This window comes from Hipposideros armiger, unplaced genomic scaffold, assembly GCF_001890085.2.
Source record: "Hipposideros armiger isolate ML-2016 unplaced genomic scaffold, ASM189008v1 scaffold_22, whole genome shotgun sequence".
NCBI classification, from domain to species: domain Eukaryota; kingdom Metazoa; phylum Chordata; class Mammalia; order Chiroptera; family Hipposideridae; genus Hipposideros; species Hipposideros armiger.
In genome coordinates this window covers 6,526,654-6,543,633 of record NW_017731372.1, presented here as the reverse complement: position 1 = coordinate 6,543,633, position 16,980 = coordinate 6,526,654, and the positions used below count along the sequence as shown (strand labels likewise).

At 44.8% G+C, this 16,980-nt stretch overlaps 1 pseudogene; it reads right to left on the bottom strand.

Annotated features, from left to right (window-relative positions):
- Window positions 1-14,620: 14,620 nt before the first annotated feature.
- LOC109379121 (heat shock cognate 71 kDa protein pseudogene) lies at window positions 14,621-16,536 on the bottom strand (annotated as a pseudogene).
- Between the last annotated feature and the right edge of the window lie 444 nt (window positions 16,537-16,980).

The following is a 16,980-nucleotide window of genomic DNA, read 5'->3' as shown; positions in this document are numbered from 1 at the left end:
TGCTCAGCTCGGGCTGACTCGAACCGCTGTTGCTCAGAGCTCAAACTCTTGAGCGAGCTCTTAACCAACTGAGCCACTCAGCCGGCCCTAGAAGCTTTTTAGTTTGATGCAGTCTCACTTCTTTATTTTTGCTTTTGCAAAAAATCATTGTTGTCAAAACTGATGTCAAGGAGCTTACCCCCTATGCTTTCTTCTAGGGGTTTTATGGTTTCAGGTCTAACGTTCAAATTTTTAATCCATTGTGAGTTGATTTTTGTGTATGGTTTAAGATAGAGGTCCAGTTTCATTTTTTTGCATGTGGCTGCTCAGTTTTCCCAGCACCAGTTAATGAAAACAGTGTCCTTTCCCCATTGTGTATTTTTGGTTCCTTTATTGAAAATTAATGGACCATATATGCATGGGCTAATTTCTGGGCTCTTTATTCTGGTCTATTGATCTGTTTCTCTGTTTTTATGCCAATATCATACTGTTCTGATTACTATAGCTTTGTAATATAGTTTGAAATTAGGAAGCATATGCTTCCAGCTTTATTCTTCTTTGTCAAGATTGCTTTGGCCATTTGGGGTCTTTTCTGAATTTTAGCATTCTGTTTCTGTAAAAAATGCCATTGGATTTTGATAGGGAATTCATTGAATCTGTAGATTGCCTTGGGTAGTATGGACATTTTAACATTATTCTTCCAGTCTATAAGCATGGAATATCTTTCTACTTACTTGTGTTTTCTTTAATTTCTTTCATCAATGTCTTATAGGTTTCAGTGTATAGATCTTTCAAATTTCTCTCTTGATAGTTCTTACTAATGTATAGAAATGAAACTGATTTTTGTATATTGATTTTGTATCCTGTGACTTTACTGAATTTATTTATAAATTCTAACAGGTTTTTTTGGTGGCTTCTTTAAGGTTTTCTGTATATAATATCATGTCATCAGCAAATAGAGACAATTTTGCTTTTTGATCTGGATGCATTTTATTTATTTTTCTTGCCTAATTGCTCTGGCTAAAACATCCAATACTATGTTAAATAAAAGTGGCAACAGTGAGCATCCTTGTCTTATGCCTGCTCTTAAAGGAAAAGCTTTTAGCTTTTCACCACTGAGTAGGATGTTAGCTTGTGCTTGTCACATATGGCCTTAAACATGTTGAGGTACATTCCCTTTATATTATTCCCTCCCAGTTTGTTGGGAGTTCACTTAATCTTTACAACAATGTGTCAAGGAGGTGCTTTTATTAATCCCATCTTAAAGATCAGGAAACTGAAGCTTAGAGACGTCCAGTAACTTCTCCAAAGTTTGCAAATGGTGAAGCCAGAACTGAACCAAGCAGTCTGCCCCCGACAAAACCCCTTCTGGGAGCCAAAGTAGCAGGAGGCCAAGGGAGAAGCGAGCTCTATCCGTGGTTCCTCCAGCCTGCAGCATGCTTAGAGAGAGCCATCCTGTGGTGCTTGTCTTATTCATTTGGTCGTGGGTGATACTGCATGTTACACTATATTTTCCTATGTATGTAGCTTATTACTTTGTAAAAAACGTTGTGAGCTCCTTGAGGATAGGGATCTTGTTCCACTATAGCACTGCACACATGCCGAGCAAATAGATCAGGAAGCATGTATCCACTGGGGCGTATTAATTGCCTGAGGACAGAGACATGCAGCACAGATGAGAACTGCATCTTACAGATCTTCTAGGCGTCAGAGTCTCATTTTACAGTAAAGGAAACTGAGGCCTGAAAAGTGGAGTCAGAGCCATGGGGGCTCAACCCTTTCTTCAGGGTGGAGCCATCCTAAATTATTCTCACTTCCCCCTTCTCCCCACCAGCCCTGTGACCACTGCCAGGACTCTGTGCTTATCATCCAATATGTGTTAAGACCTTGGAATACAATAACAATAAAACAATTAAAATCTGATGTCATTCCAGTTCAAGCAGACTTCTAGCCAGAATTGAAAGAGCCTCAGATATCATCCTGTTCACCTCTCAGGTTGTAGATGAGCTAACGGGCCCAGAGATGACAAGTTTCCTGGTCCTTTTCAGCTGGCCAATGGCTTCTCTTTAAGTGAGTTGCCCTGCCCAGAGGGAGCAAAGACACACAGGAAACAGGGAGTTGGCCCTTCCTTGGTTGGAGTGTATATGTTGGGGCGGGAGTGAAGGGTACATTTATTCCCAAGGCCATCCTGTTTCCAAAGCCAGCCTGCTTGGGGAACACTGTTCACACTTCAGCAGAGCCATTAGCGGCTCACCCCTGTGTTCCTTCACCCTCTCTCCTCTGTTCTCTAAGCCGTAAAGGCCACAGCTGAGGCCTGTGCCTGAGCTGGAACCCGATTCCCTCGCTCCTTCCATCCCTTCCCTTCCCAGAGCCAACTCTGGCCCAGCAACCAGGTTAGCAATGTCACATATGCACAAATTATAACTTGGCTGCCCTATTTCCCCTCCGTGGGTAAAAAGCCCAGAGCTGAGGACAATACATGCCTCCATTCTATTTTGCTTTCCACAGAAACCAAGGGCCAGCGGAAAGAGAAGCCCCGTCGCTTCTTTTAGGCAGTGTTGGCACCGGAGTAGCGAGTGAGTTGGAGCACTAAAGAAGCCTGTATTGTCCTCACTGGACATTAAGGTGACCTTCCTCGGCGGGTCAAGCCCTGTCCCTCCCATGCACTCACAGCACACAATGGATCAAGAAGCAGCATGTATGAAAAGACCTTTCTGAAGAGGGATTGTTCCTGACAAGCCTGCAGAAACAGCAAATAGCTTATGGGGGCCTGAGCTCTATGCGGGTAATCTGTCAGGCTAACAAAGGGCCAGCTCTCCCAGGAGCAGGAAGTTTGGAAGGTGAACCGCAGGGAAGGACACTCATTTAGTGAGGACAAGGACCCACCCTCTTCCTGTTCCCCTCTGGCTGCTTGCTCCCCACCGAGCCACCCAGCCAACCAGGTGGGAGAAATTTTCATCTCTCCTTATATGGCTAGATCCCAGCCCCAGATGAACCGATCTATCTGTTTCCTTCTTGCCTGCACCCAAGCAACCAAATACTACTAAAGAAAATCTCCCCATCAGGCAGATCTCTTCCACTGTAGTTCAGGATCACCAACCTCACAGGGAACCAGAGAGAGGGTGGTTGCAATTTTCCCTTCATTTCTCTTGTCAGCTTTCACTCCTACTATCAACAACTGTTCCTAAGCTTCTCTCCACTCTGCTGTGTTCCTGAGACCTCTGATGCTGCCACCTCCCCCCCCACCCCACCCCCGCACACAAGTCATCATCTTTGAGTTCTTCCTCTGTGTCACCCAACTCTGAAACCTACTTACATCTTCACTCTTTCTTCTTGCTTCCCGTTACAATTGAAGAGTTTTTCTTCTTACTAATTAACCAAGCGCTATTCCACCACATGTGTTTTATATCCCATCTTCCCCCACCTTTTCAGGAACCTTGCCTGTCATTTATCCAACCTCTTTCTTATGAATCAGTCTCTCCCTCTGCTAGATCCATCCTGTGGTTATTTAAGCAAACTCATACCTCTTTCAACAAAAAAGTGTCTCTGAACACACGTTCTCTATTTGTGGCCTTCTTTCTCTCTTTCTCTACACAATCTTAATTCCTCAAAATAGTTCCATTTTCTCACCTCCCATTTACCCTTCAACCCTCTCCAGTCTGGCTTTTGCTCTCGTTACTCTACTGAAACAGTTTCTTGCAATGGTGATCAGTGATATCCATGGCTAATACAATGGTCATCTTTCAGTCTTCATCTTGCTTCTTCAGCATCTAACTCTGTTGAATGGTTAAATAACCATTCTCTCTTTCTTAAAAAAAAACCCAAAAAAACAAAAAAAAACCTCCCCTTGTTTTCTAGGATTCAACACTCTTCTCGCATAATTTCTGTTTATTTGACCACTCTTCCTGAGTCTCCTTTGCAGGCCTGTCCTTCTCTACCTAGCCATTAATTATTAGAATTCAAGGAATGGAGTTCTCTTTAAGTCTGTTCATTCTTTAAACACTACACACCATACCACCTTGTTAAAATGTTTAAATCAGCAATATATTATAAACATCTTCCCTATCTGCCAGATTATTTTAATGAGTCCATATTATGGATGGACCATAAATTATTTACTCAGTCTCCTATTGCTGGTCATGTAGGTCATTTCTAACATTTTTACTTTTATAAATAGTACTATGTTTAACATCCTTATACAGCCCTTTTCACATGTGACTAGATGAATGATGCTAATATTAATTCCTATTGGGTTGTTGAAAAAGTCATGACATATTTTTTCTATGTTTTTCGTTGCAAAAATGTGTCATGACTTTTCTGACAACCCAATACTGCCCAGTCAATAATAAATCGCTATGGAGAAATTGGGGATATTGGGGAAATATACACGTAGTATTTTGAGGTCAATAGCATAGAGTACAACTACCAAGGTTGCCCACACAGCAATACTGCGCAGGACCGGAACTTAGGCAGAAGAAACTGGCTTGATTTAGAACAGGGGGATCAAACTGGTGGCCCACGGGCTGCATACGGCCCTCGAGGTAATTTTTTGTGGCCCACGATGCTCTGAAATAAAATGAAAATAGAAAAAATTGTTATGAAGAAAATAGGACTTAGGGGAGATCGAGGCAATACCGTACACACAATTCCCTCATTAACCCTTTAACTACTGAAGACAAGTATACAAAAAATTACCTCGAGGGCCACATGTGGCCCGCGGGCCGCCAGTTTGACACCCCTGATCTAGAATGATGTATCTGCTATTTCCCTGTTCTGAGCTCTCAACATGAGAGGTACCACCACAGACGATAAAGGGCTCTGGCCAACGCACTGCTCACTCTGGAAGTCACGGGCCATTTGCCTTATTCCCACCCTATACTTTGGCAGAGGAGTCGGTCCTGATGGAGCCAGATAGATCTCAAATGACTCCAGAGGCCTCTGAGGACATGAATTGGCTGGAACAATTTCCAAGGCCTCAGAGCAGTCCTGGAACTGATCTGTCAGGGCTGGACGTGGACAGTCGCAAGATAAAGCAGGTCAGCAGAAGTCCATGCCAGCGAAGTGGCCAGAGGAGGCTGACTGAGCAGACAGGGTGGGGCGCAGTCCCGGGAGTGAGAGAGTGGTGGGGATGAGGGAAAGGAGAGTGGGCACAAACAACTGAAGGGCTCCTCTTCATCTCCCCAAATATTTAATATTGGGGTGCCCCAGAGCTCAGTCCTTGGTCTTCTCTTTTCCATCTACAATCACTTCTTTAAGTGATGTCATTCCGACTCATGGCTTTAAATACCTTCTAGACAGAGACAATTCCCATTTTTGTATTTCTAGCCTGACCTCCAGCTTAAATATCTAACATCCCCACTTGGATATCTAACAGGCATCTCAAGTTTAACATTTTAAAATCTAAACCCCTAGTTTTACCACCTCCCACCCCCAAATCTGACCTAACCTCAGGAAATGGCACGGCCACCCTTCCAATTTCAGGCCAAAAACTTGAAGTCATCCTTGACACCTCTTTCTTTCTCACAACTTACATCGAACTCGTAATCAAATCCTGTTGGCTTTATCTTCAAAATATATTCAAGTCCTGCTTCCACCCATGAAAAACGGGACTTACTCTCCCACCATAAGCAAAAACTGGATCAAAGATATGAAACAGCTATTTCCAGACACTGGACGAGAGGCCGCACAGGACGGTGGTCCCTAAGGGAAGGGAAGCCAATGAGGTGAGCCCTCAGTGGTGGAGGCAACTCTCAGATTGCTCAGCTGACGATATGGCACCATTGCAATTTTACAGATTGTTTAGGAAAAACCCTAACAGAGCCCAGTGATGGTGTTGAGTGGAGGAGAGAGAGATTAGAGTTTGTGAAAGCCGAGTTGGCTAGAATTCACTAGATAAATGCCAGAAAGGAGGGAGCTACACAGAGGAAGAGCTTCATATAAGGAGTTGAGTCTTTGGCTAAATACCAGTGTGTGTGTGTGCATAGGGTGACACTTTCCAAAGCCAGGCCAAAGAACAACTGCCGGACAAAGAACAGTTACAGGGCAGCTGTAAGCTGAAAAACACCTAGGGCTCATGCAGGGCTGAGAATCATTCGCATTCCCACCAACCAGAGTAGAGAAACCTTGTTGTGGCAGATTGTATTTTCCAAAGATGACTCAATAGCTCCCCTCCCATATATTCATCTACAGTGTGACCTTGCTGTTGCCACCTCAGGAGGTGGAGTCTAATACCCTTCTCTTTTAATCTCAGAAGTCTTTGGACCACCTCTACGAATTGAATATGGTAGTGATGCTGTGTTGACTCTGAGGCTAGGTTGGAAAGGCTGTATAGCTTCCCAACACTTGTGTCGTCTACCACCACCTCCCCCTCAGCTCACGTGGGCCTTATGATCAGCTGATAGAGGAGGATAAAGCCAGGTTCGTGGATGGATCAAGCCACAAAGGGACTGGTGCTGCTTTGCAGCCGATCCAGGGGTGGCTGTGAAAACCAGCGATGAGGGTAAACCTTCACAGAAAGAGCTTTCATGCATCTGTCATTCTCTCTTGAGCAAAGAGAGGTAGCCTAAGGTGAAGAATATAGGACTCATAGGTAGGGGTGAGTGGCTCGGCTCTATTTGGTCAGGGGCCTGGGAAGGAGAAAGACTAGAAGGTAAGGGATAAGGAGATCTGGGGGAAGGCATGTGGAAGTGGGCATGAATTATGAAGATCTTTTCACCACATATCAGTGACCACCAGAAGGCAACTGCCACCAAACAACTGCCGAGTAGACACAATGACTCAGCCAGCTGATGTCAGATAAACTGTCATTAGTCACCTCAGTGCAAACTCCCAATCACAAAGGCCACAAATCCCGCCACAAATGACCAACCCACTAGGAACCCAAACTGATGCTCAGCACCCCCTTTCTCTGGCTCTATTCTCTAAGGACACAAGCCAGCCACTTGTGGCAAGTCGATTACACTGGGCCTTTTTCACCCTGGAAGCGGAAAACAGTTTATCTTGACTGGGATTAAAACTTATTAACTCAAAATGGATCATGGACATATATGTAAAATGTAAAGCTATAAAGCTTTTAGAAAACAAAACAGGAAAAAAATCTTTGGGATCTAGGGCTAGGCAAAGAGTTCTTTGACCTCATACCAAAAGCATGACCCATCCAAGGAAAAATTGGTAAATTAAAAACTTTTGTTCTACAGAAGACCTTGTGAAGAGGATGAGAAGACAAACTACAATTGGGGAGAAATATTTGCAAGGCATCTGTCTGACAAAGGACTAGCATCTAAAATATATAAAGAAGGGGCACCCCAGTCAGGAACCCCTCTCGTTTTGAGAGCTGTTACTTTCTGCTCTAATAAACTGTCCTCTGTTACAAACTTTAAAAAAAATCAATAAATAAAATAAAATATATAAAGAACTGTTAACACTCATCAGGAAAAAAAAATCCAATTAGAAAATGGGCAAGAAATATAAGCAGACATTTCACTGAAGAAGATATACAGATGGTGAATAAGCACATGGAAAGGTGTTCAATATCATTAGCCATTAGAGAAATATAAACTAAAGCCACAATGAGATATTACTACACACTCACTAAAATAAAAAATAGTGACAACATGAAATGCTGATGAGGATGTAGAAAAAGTGGGTCATTCACACTGCTGGTGGGAATGTGAATGATACAGCTGTGCTGAAAACAGTTGGCAATTTTTTATAAAACTAAACATGCAATTACCATATGACCCAGCAATTGCACTCTTGGTCAAATATCCCAAAGAAATTAAGACTCATGTTCACACAAATGTTCATAGAAGCCTTCTTCATTGCAGTCAAAAACATGGAAGCAGCCCAGATGGCCTTCAATAGTTAAATGGTTAAACAAACTGGTACATTCATTCCACAGAATACTCAGCATTAAAAAGGAACTACTGATGAGCACTTCTTGGATGAATCTCCAGGGCATTATACTGAGTGAAAAAAAGCCAATTCCAAAGGTTACATATCATTATGATTCCATTTATAAAACATCTTCAAAATGGAAAAAAATAGAAATGAAGAACAGATTAGTGGTTGGCATGGGTTAAGAATGGGAGGAGGGAGGGAGAGGTGAGTGCGGATTTTAAAGACCAACACAGGGATCCTTGTGGAGATAGAACTGCTCTGCATGTTGACTGGGGTGGGAGGGAAGGAGGATATACAAACTTAAAGCTAAAATTGTGTAGAACTAAGCGCGCGCACACGAGTACAAGTAAAATTGGGGCCATCTGAAACAGTTCAATGTCCATATCCCGGTTGTGACAATAGTTTTGTAAGATGTCCCACTGAAAGAAACTGGGTAAAAGAATACATGGGATCTCTGCTTTAATTTTTACAACTGCATGTGTATTTATAATTATCAAATAAAGGTTTAATTTTTAGGGCCGGCCGAGTCGCTCAATTGGTTAGGAGTTGGCTTGGGACACCAGGTCTGAGCAGCAGGGTTCCGGTTTGGATCCCACATGAGGGCCAGTGATGCTGCGCCCTCTACAGCTAAGATGGTGAACAACAGCTGACCTGGAGCTGGGTTGTTGTGAGTCGCCGGTGGCGGTGTAGGCTGCAGTGGGGCTGCAGTGGGCTGCTGTGAGTGGCAGTGAGCAGCCATCCAATGGTTGGCGACCAATCTGCCTCAGCGGGAAGAGCACAATGATCACAATACCAACATGGGCCAGTGAAGCAACGTTCTCCACAACTAGACTGAAGAACAAAAGGACAGCAACTTGTCTGTTCCCTCCCCCAATTCCCCAATAAATTCTTTAAAAAAAAAAAAAAGATTTAATTTTAATTTTTAAACACCATATTCCTGATATTCCAGATTTGGATTTGCCTTCCCTGATTACAGAGCCTTGGACAACACCTCAATGCAAAGGCCAACTGAGCATTAGATCCCCTGACGTGGGATCAGGCATAGCCTTGCCTTGAACCTTGGGCCTCACTTTTTCAGCAAAGGAGCTATAGAATGGACACATGACCTTGGTATCCCCCAGTTCTATCTCAAACCCAGAAGCTGCTGGCATGATAGAGAGGTGAAGTGGCTGCTTAAAGATGCAGTTGAGGCACCAACATGGAGTTGATATTCTGCAAACTTGGGGTGTTGTCCTCTAGGATGTGATCTCATCCTAATCAACAACCATTATATGGCACCGTGTCTCCAATAGGCAGAGTACACAGGCCCAAGAATCAATAGGCGGACCCACTCACCATCACTCCATTGACCTCCTTAAGAAATTTGTGCTTCCAGGCCATGAAACTTTAGAGCTTGTGGGTCTACAGGCCATGGTTCCCAAAGAGAGAATGCTTCTACCAGGAGAAGGTATACTAGGAGTTCCAGTAAGCTTGAATCCATGGCTACTGCCTGGTCACTTCAGGGTCCTCATGTCAAGAGACCAGCAGACAAGGAAAAGATCACCACACTGGCCAAGGTGACTGATGCTGATCGTCAGGGTGTAATAGCCTGTGTTACCCTGTGGACATAGGGAAGAATATCATGTGACCCACTGCAGCATCTCCTGATACTTCCCTTCCCAGTTATAAAGGTAAATGGAAACGTGCAGCAGCCCTGGTCTGAGAAGGGCATGATGACCCACCGCTCACATCCCTGAGGGATGAAGGTTTGGGTCACTCCAGCAGGTAAGCCACTTGGAACAGCAGAGGTGCCAGCCAAGGATGAAAGGACTCTAGAATGGGTAGCATAGGAGGAAGATGATAAATATTGGTTGTGGCCTGAAGACTAGCTGCAGTAGTGATGACCGAGGTAAGGGTGACTAATTCATCCCACTAACCTTTTGTAAGTTTCCCAAGCAAACAGACCAACCTGCAGAAGCTGTCCCCAGATGGAGTGGGGTTGAATGGCACAAGAGGTGGTTTTTAGTGGATACTATAATGTGCCATTCACTGTGATGTGCCATGCAGTTCCCTTCTTTAAATCTAAGACACATTTTCCCTTAGCCTATTGATGGGCAATGTCAGCTGAAGGGAGCTTCCTGGCTCACTTCTACACCCCACCCCAGGCCCCGTGAGGGGCAGGCCGCATCCCAAAACTAGTCAGTGTGGGGCTATGAAGCCCTGGCTTTGGGACATCTCTGAGAAGCATCTCAGAATTAACTTGTTCAAAACCAAACTCTCGGAGCCCTCCCTAAACCTGTCTCCTTTCTTCTTTTCAGTAAATGCCAATTCCATGCTTTCAGGTGTCCCGTCCAAAACCTGGGGGATTTGCTTGACTCCTCTCTTTCTCTGGTTTCCTGGACATCTAATATACCCACAAATCTTGTTGGCTCTACCCTCCATATCTACAATGTGCCCACTCTCAGCACCATATTGCTAACCGTCTGGTCCAGTTCCCCATGAACTCTCACCTAGAGCGCACTGTAGCCTTCTGACTGGCCTCCTCCTAACTATTCCCTGCAAGCAGCCAAGTGACCTGTTGAGAGCTAAGTCCGATCATGTCACTCTTTAACAAATGCTTCTAGTGGTTTCTCATCGCACTCAAACTACAAGCTGAAATCTTTACAACAGCCTACAAAGCCCTACATGATCTGGCCCTGTGCCAACTGTCTGACCTCCTCTCCTGCCACTCTGCCCTTCCCTGTCCCTGCTCCAGCCGCTGGCCTCCATGAGGTTCCTCAAGTACCCTGAGGGTGCTCCTGCCACGGGGTCTCTTCTTGCTTCCCCTCCTACCTGGAATGCGATTCCCCCAGATGGCCACATGGCTCCATCCCTCACTGCCTTTGGGGCTCTGCTCCAATGTCGCCTCAAGGATGTGTTTCCTGACCATCTTATATATAATAGCAAACTCCATTCCCACCTTGTCGCCTGTTTCCCCCTACCCATTTTCCTTAGCACTTATCACCTGACATAGTTTTTTGGTTTCTTGTCTGTTTCCCCCCACTAGGAGGTAAGCCACAGGGACTTTGGGACTCTGTCTTTTTTGTTTTTTGCATTCTATCTCCAGTTCCTATTACAGGGCTTGACAGGTAGTAGATACTCAAATAAATAATTTGTTGGGGCTGGCTGAGTGGCTCAGTTGGTTAAGAGCGTGAGCTCTGAGCAACAGGGTTCCCGGTTCAATTCCCACATGGGTCAGTGACCTGCACCCGAGCTGAGCTGCCAAGGGGCAGCCAGATGGCTCAGCTGGTGAGAGCACATGCTCCTAACAACAAGGTTGCTGGTTGGACTCCCATGTGGGATGGTGGACTGCGCCCACCCGCAACTAAGATTGAAAACTGGCACCTTGAGCTGAGTGGCCGCGAGCTGCTGACAGGTGACCGGCGGCTGGATGACGATTGGACTTGGAGCTGAGCTAGCTGCACCCTCCACAACTAAGATTGAAGGACAACAACTTGGCTGTTCCCCTTCCCCAATTCCCCAATAAAAAAAAAATCTTAAAAAAAAAAAATATATATATATATTTGTTGGATGAACCAATAAATGTTCAGGGACTTCATAATTTATGCTTTCACACTACCTGCCTCTACTTCAAAACTCCAAAATGGCTATATCCTGAAATGCAAATACACGGAGACCACCACAAGAACACCCAAAGTCATGTGTAACACACACCCTCACTGACCCAATAAACATCTGAGGGGAAAAATTCCTCTTGAGTTGTGAATTCACTGTCCTGAAGCATCTTGATTGCAATGGGACTCACAGGTCCAGGAAGAAGGAAGAGGCCCGAGCCTGCTGGAATGGCTCCTGGCCTGCCACCAGAGCCGACTTACCCATTAAGCGAGACGCCAGGCCCCATACCTTTAGGGGCCCACAAAAACATTTTAACTTCTGTTAAAATCAGAAGAAAAATTAGTATAATAATAATAATAACAATAAAAAATACACGACAATAAATCCATCTTGGATTATATTTATCCTTATACTAATGCAGTCATAAGATGGAATTTTTAATATTTTTGCCAGGAAGGTAAAAGGGACCCACGAAAGTCATAATGGACTCCTGCCTGACTCAGCTCACCTGCTAACGCTGGCTAACATCAAGTGCCAGCAGGACAGGGACATGGAGGGGAACCGATGTCCAGCATGCTTTCTCATTTGTCACCCTAGCCCAGCCTTTTAGTCCCATGCTACAAAAGGGAAACCGAAGCCCTGAAAAGTTAAATGATTTTGCCAGGGCCATTGAGATAGGAAGTGACTATGCCAAGATTTGAGCCTGGGATATCGGAGCCCAAGCCACAGGTTAGCTCACTGCACTGCAGCTGCCAAGTGCTGCCTACAAAGCCGCAGGCACAGATAAGTGGTTAGACCTTTTCTCAGATCTGCCCCTGCCTGCCAAAGGCTGCCCCACACTGGGTCCTGCCCGCCTGAGTCACCCCAGCTCCACCTTGTCCTTCAAGAGCCCAGATTCCTTTCTTATATCTCATTCCCAATGCCAGGCCCCTGCCGCACCCCTAACTCCTGGTCTCAAGCATGAAACACTGGAGAAATAGGGTGAAATGGTAATGCCCCACCCTGTGACTGGGCAGGTCTGGCTCCCTCTCCTGTCAGTCCTTCCAGAGAACAGTAACTTGGTCCCGAGGAAGAAAAGATCAGCCTGGGAGGGCCTCGTCATTATTCCCACCACAAGCTGGGTGCCAAGGCCTCCCTCCTTGTGCCCATGATAAGGTCTGCAAAGACTCTGAAGGCCTCCTCAGACACCTAAGCCTCCCCAGCAGGAGCTCAGGGGTAAGTAAGTTCTCTCCTGAGGCCCAAGCAAAGATTCTCTAAGGGAGGCCCCTTATCAGTGGGGCTTCCATCTCCTGCCTCTATCTGATAAGCCCTCAAATAGGAGCAGTTGGGTGGTTTTCAGTATCTAGGAGGAAAGCTACAAAATGTAGCATGGACCTCGGAACAGAAGGGACTAGCTGAATTCCAGCTCTGTGGATAAATAACTTCTCCACATGTAAATAAAATTGCTACCTACAAAAATAGAGAGAGAAGAGAACGCACGGGTCATAAAGTGGTTATCACAGAATCTGGAATAGAGTTGTACCAGGAAATGTTAGTGATGCTTTATGCCTAGGTGCCTTCCACTCTTCATTTGCCTGGTTTTGTGGTTGTCATATTTCTGGATTTCTCACTAATTCATTACACATTCATTGAACACTTAACTGTCTTTGGCCACTAGGTAAAGCACTGGACACAACATAGAACAGAAGACATCTTTGCCGTTTGAGGATCCTGTACTCTAGTGGGAGCTGCAGAGAAATGAACAGTCGACTACAGTATAATGTGGTAATTGTCCAGCTCTGGATTTCAGTCAATGGTGCTGCCATCAGGGAACCAAAAAGTCAGATGGTAGGTCCCAGCAGCCAGAATATAAAAAGGATGGTCATCTCTGGTAGCTTAAAGATGGGCACAAATTCTTCGACACTTTTCTCACTGACAGATGAGATCTATGTCCCCTCCCTTGGAATAACAGTGGGCTCTGTGACTGCTTTTACCAACAGAATATGGCAAAAGTGACACTGTGCCAGCTTCTAGACCCAGGCTATACAGCTTCTACTTCACTCTAGGGGGAGTCAGCTGCCATGTAAGAAATTCAACCATCCTGAGACCGCCATGTTGTGCGCAAGCCCAAGCTAGTTACATGGAGAGGCTGCCAGGTGACAGAGATGCCTGACAGCCCCGAGCTGCTCCAGTCCCCTCAGCCCAGGAACTAGATATGTGAGTGGAAAAGCCTTCAGATGACTTCAGCCCCAGCTAACTGCAACATTTGAGTATGAGGGATTCTAAACAGGGCCCATCAACCCCCCAAACTATGAAAAACAATAATACATTCTTGTTTTAAGCCATTAAAAAAACAGTCAGATGGTAGAGAAGCAATTAGTCTTCAAAGATTAGGTAGTGCATAGGTAAACAACAAGAAACCAAATCATGTTAGTAAACAAGGTGGACCAGGATAGATAATAATAACTTGGCCATTTTATAAAGGAGAAGGTGTAAACCCAGCTGTTCCTGGCTATTCCATCTAAGAGAGAAGCCCCTATTCGGGTCCCAGGGATTTAGCCATAGGAGTTTTCTAAAATAATAATAGATTATTTTTACCAGGTCTGTCTCTATAGCCAGTAGAGTAGGTTGCCACCTACTCGTGTGTTCTGAGAGAAATGAGAGGGTGCCTCAGCCATGTACCAAAATGCTTCCTTACGTCACTGTTCCTGGAAGTCCATTATTAGAGTCAGTCCTTAGGGATGCTTTTAGCCCTGAGTCTTCTTTTAAAGGCGTATAATCCAGAGAGAGATGAGCCTTTGCTCAGGCTGTTTCTGTACTCAGGTTGCTCTTTTCCACATTATTCAAATCCTACCTGTCATTCAGGCCCAGAGCACTTCCTCCATGGTGTGTGTGTGTGTGTGTGTGTGTGTGTGTGTGTGTGTGTGTGTGTGTGTGCCAACTTTAAATAGTTTTATTTAAGACATTGCATTTTCCACTTTACAATATAGTACTTAGAAAGTGCATTGTTATTTCTTTTCCTTGTGCACATATTCCATATTCAAATATCAATAATGTCCGGTTATATACTATATAGCAGCTCAACTTTAAACTGCCTTGGGACTTGCTACAAATTTGGGTCCTTTCATATTTTGTGTGGAACAATGCTAAATTTATGCTCAAAGTTGGCTTAATCAACCTCTTTGACAGTTGACCCAGAAGAGGCACCACCAGAAGGAGGGTCTCCACCACTGGAGAAGCCCCCAGGCATCCCTCCTGGCATGCCTCCTGCACGCTGGCACAGCTTGGTAATGAAGGGGTTGCAGACTTTTTCGATCTCTTTCTGCTGATGTTCAAATTCTTCCTTCTCTGCAGGCTGATTCTTATCAAGCTAGTTGATGATTTCATTGCCCTTGTCAAGAATCCTCTGTTTGTCCTCATCATTAATCTTGCCTTGAAGTTTTTCCACCTTCAACAGTTGCTTTCATGTTGAATACATAGGATTCAAGTGAATTCTTGGAAGACACCTTGTCTCTCTGCTTCTCATCTTCAGCTTTGTACTTCCCAGCTTCCTGGACCATGTGCTCGATGTCTTCCTTGCTCAGATGACCCTTGTCATTAGTGATGGTAATCTTGTTCTCTTTTCCTGTCCTCTTACACAGCAGAGACACTGAGGATGCCATTGGCATTAATGTCAAAAGGACTTCAGTCTGAGGAACACCATGAGGTGCAGGAAGTATGCCTGTGAGTTCAAACTTGCCAAGCAGGTAGTTATCCTTGGTTATGGTCCGCTCACCTTCATAAACCTGACTGAGCACAGCTGGCTGGTGGTCAGAGTAGGTAGTGAAGGTCTGTGTCTGCTTGGTAGCAATGGTAGTGTTGCACTTGATGAGGACAGTCATGACTCCAACAGCAGTTGCAATATCAAGGGAAAGAGGAGTGACATCCAACAGCAGCAAACATTGAACATTTTCAAATTTGTCTCCCGATAGGATGGCTGCCTGGACAGCTGCACCATAAGCAACAGCCTCACCAGGGTTGGTGCTCTTATTCAACTCTTTTCCATTGAAGAAGTCCTGTAGGAGTTTCTGAATCTCGGGGATATGGGTAGAACCACCCACCAGGACACTATCATGGATCTGGGACTTTTTGAGCTTTTTCTATAGGATCCAGGGTGCCACAAAAAAAGGTCAACACTCAATTCTTCAAATCAGGCACGAGTGATAAAGGTATAGAAGTCGATTCCTTCATAGAGCGAATCAATCTGGCCTGGGTGCTGGAAGAGAGTACCCTGAGCATCGTCATAAGCAGTTCAGAGGCGACAGACAGCCCCCTTACTCTCACTGATGTCCTTCTGATACTTGCACTTGAACTCTGCAATAAAATGGTTGACCATTCAGTTGTCAAAGTCTTCTCCACCTAAGTGGGTGTCCCCAGCTATAAATGTGATCTCAAAGGCTCCATCCTCAACTGTGAGAATTGACACATCAAAAGTGCCACATCCCAAGTCAAAGATCAGCACATTTCTTCCAGCTCCAACCTTTTCATCTAAGCCATAAGCAGTGGCAGCAGCCACTGGCTCACTGATGATTCTAAGTGCATTGAGACCAGCACTGGTTCCAGCATCTTTGGTAACCTAATGCTGAGTGTCATTGTAGTAAGCAGGTACTATGACAACAGCATTGGTAATGGTCTTCCCAAGGCAGGCTTCTGTGATTTCCTTCCTCTTTGTCAAAACCATTGATGACACTTCCTCTGGATAGAAACTTTTTGTCTCTCCATTGTATTCTACTTGGACCTTGGGCCTGCCAGCATCATTCACCACCATGAAGGGCCAATGCTCCATATCGGATTGAACAACAGCATCATCAAATCTGTGTCCAGTCAGGCGTTTGGCATCAAAAACCGTGTTGGTGGGGTTCACTGCAACTTGATTCTTTGCAGCATCACCGATCAATTGTTCGGTATTAGTAAAGGCGACTTTACTAATGGGGTGATTCAGTTTGCATGATCACTGGCAATTTTTTCCACTTTTCCATGCTGGAAGACACCCACACAAGAGTAGGTGGTGCCGAGACCAATGCCAACTGCAGGTCCCTTAGACATGGTTGTTTGAGTGTAGGCTTGAGAAGAAGAGAGATCCCAACAACTGTCTCCACGTCCCATCTTTCCTCAATGATTTTGTTCTAGCCTGCCCTGCCCTCATTTTTGTGCTTTGTAATGCTGATACAAGCCTTTGATCCAGGAGGTATGGCCTTGTATGACTTCTTGGTTGGATTCTGTGTGTGTGTGTACTCTTCCTAATTAGTGTGTTTATCAATTATTGTTGCATTGCAAACCACCCCAAAACTGAGTGACATAAAATGACTATTTATTTACTCACAACTCTACAATATGGGCTGGGATCAGTTGGGTGATTTTTCTTTTTTTTTAGATTTTTTTTTTTTATTGGGCAATTGGGGGATGGGAACAGTGCTGGGGAATTAGGGGAAGGGGAACAGACAAGTTGCTGTCATTTTGTTCTTCAGTCTAGTTGTGGAGGACGTTGCT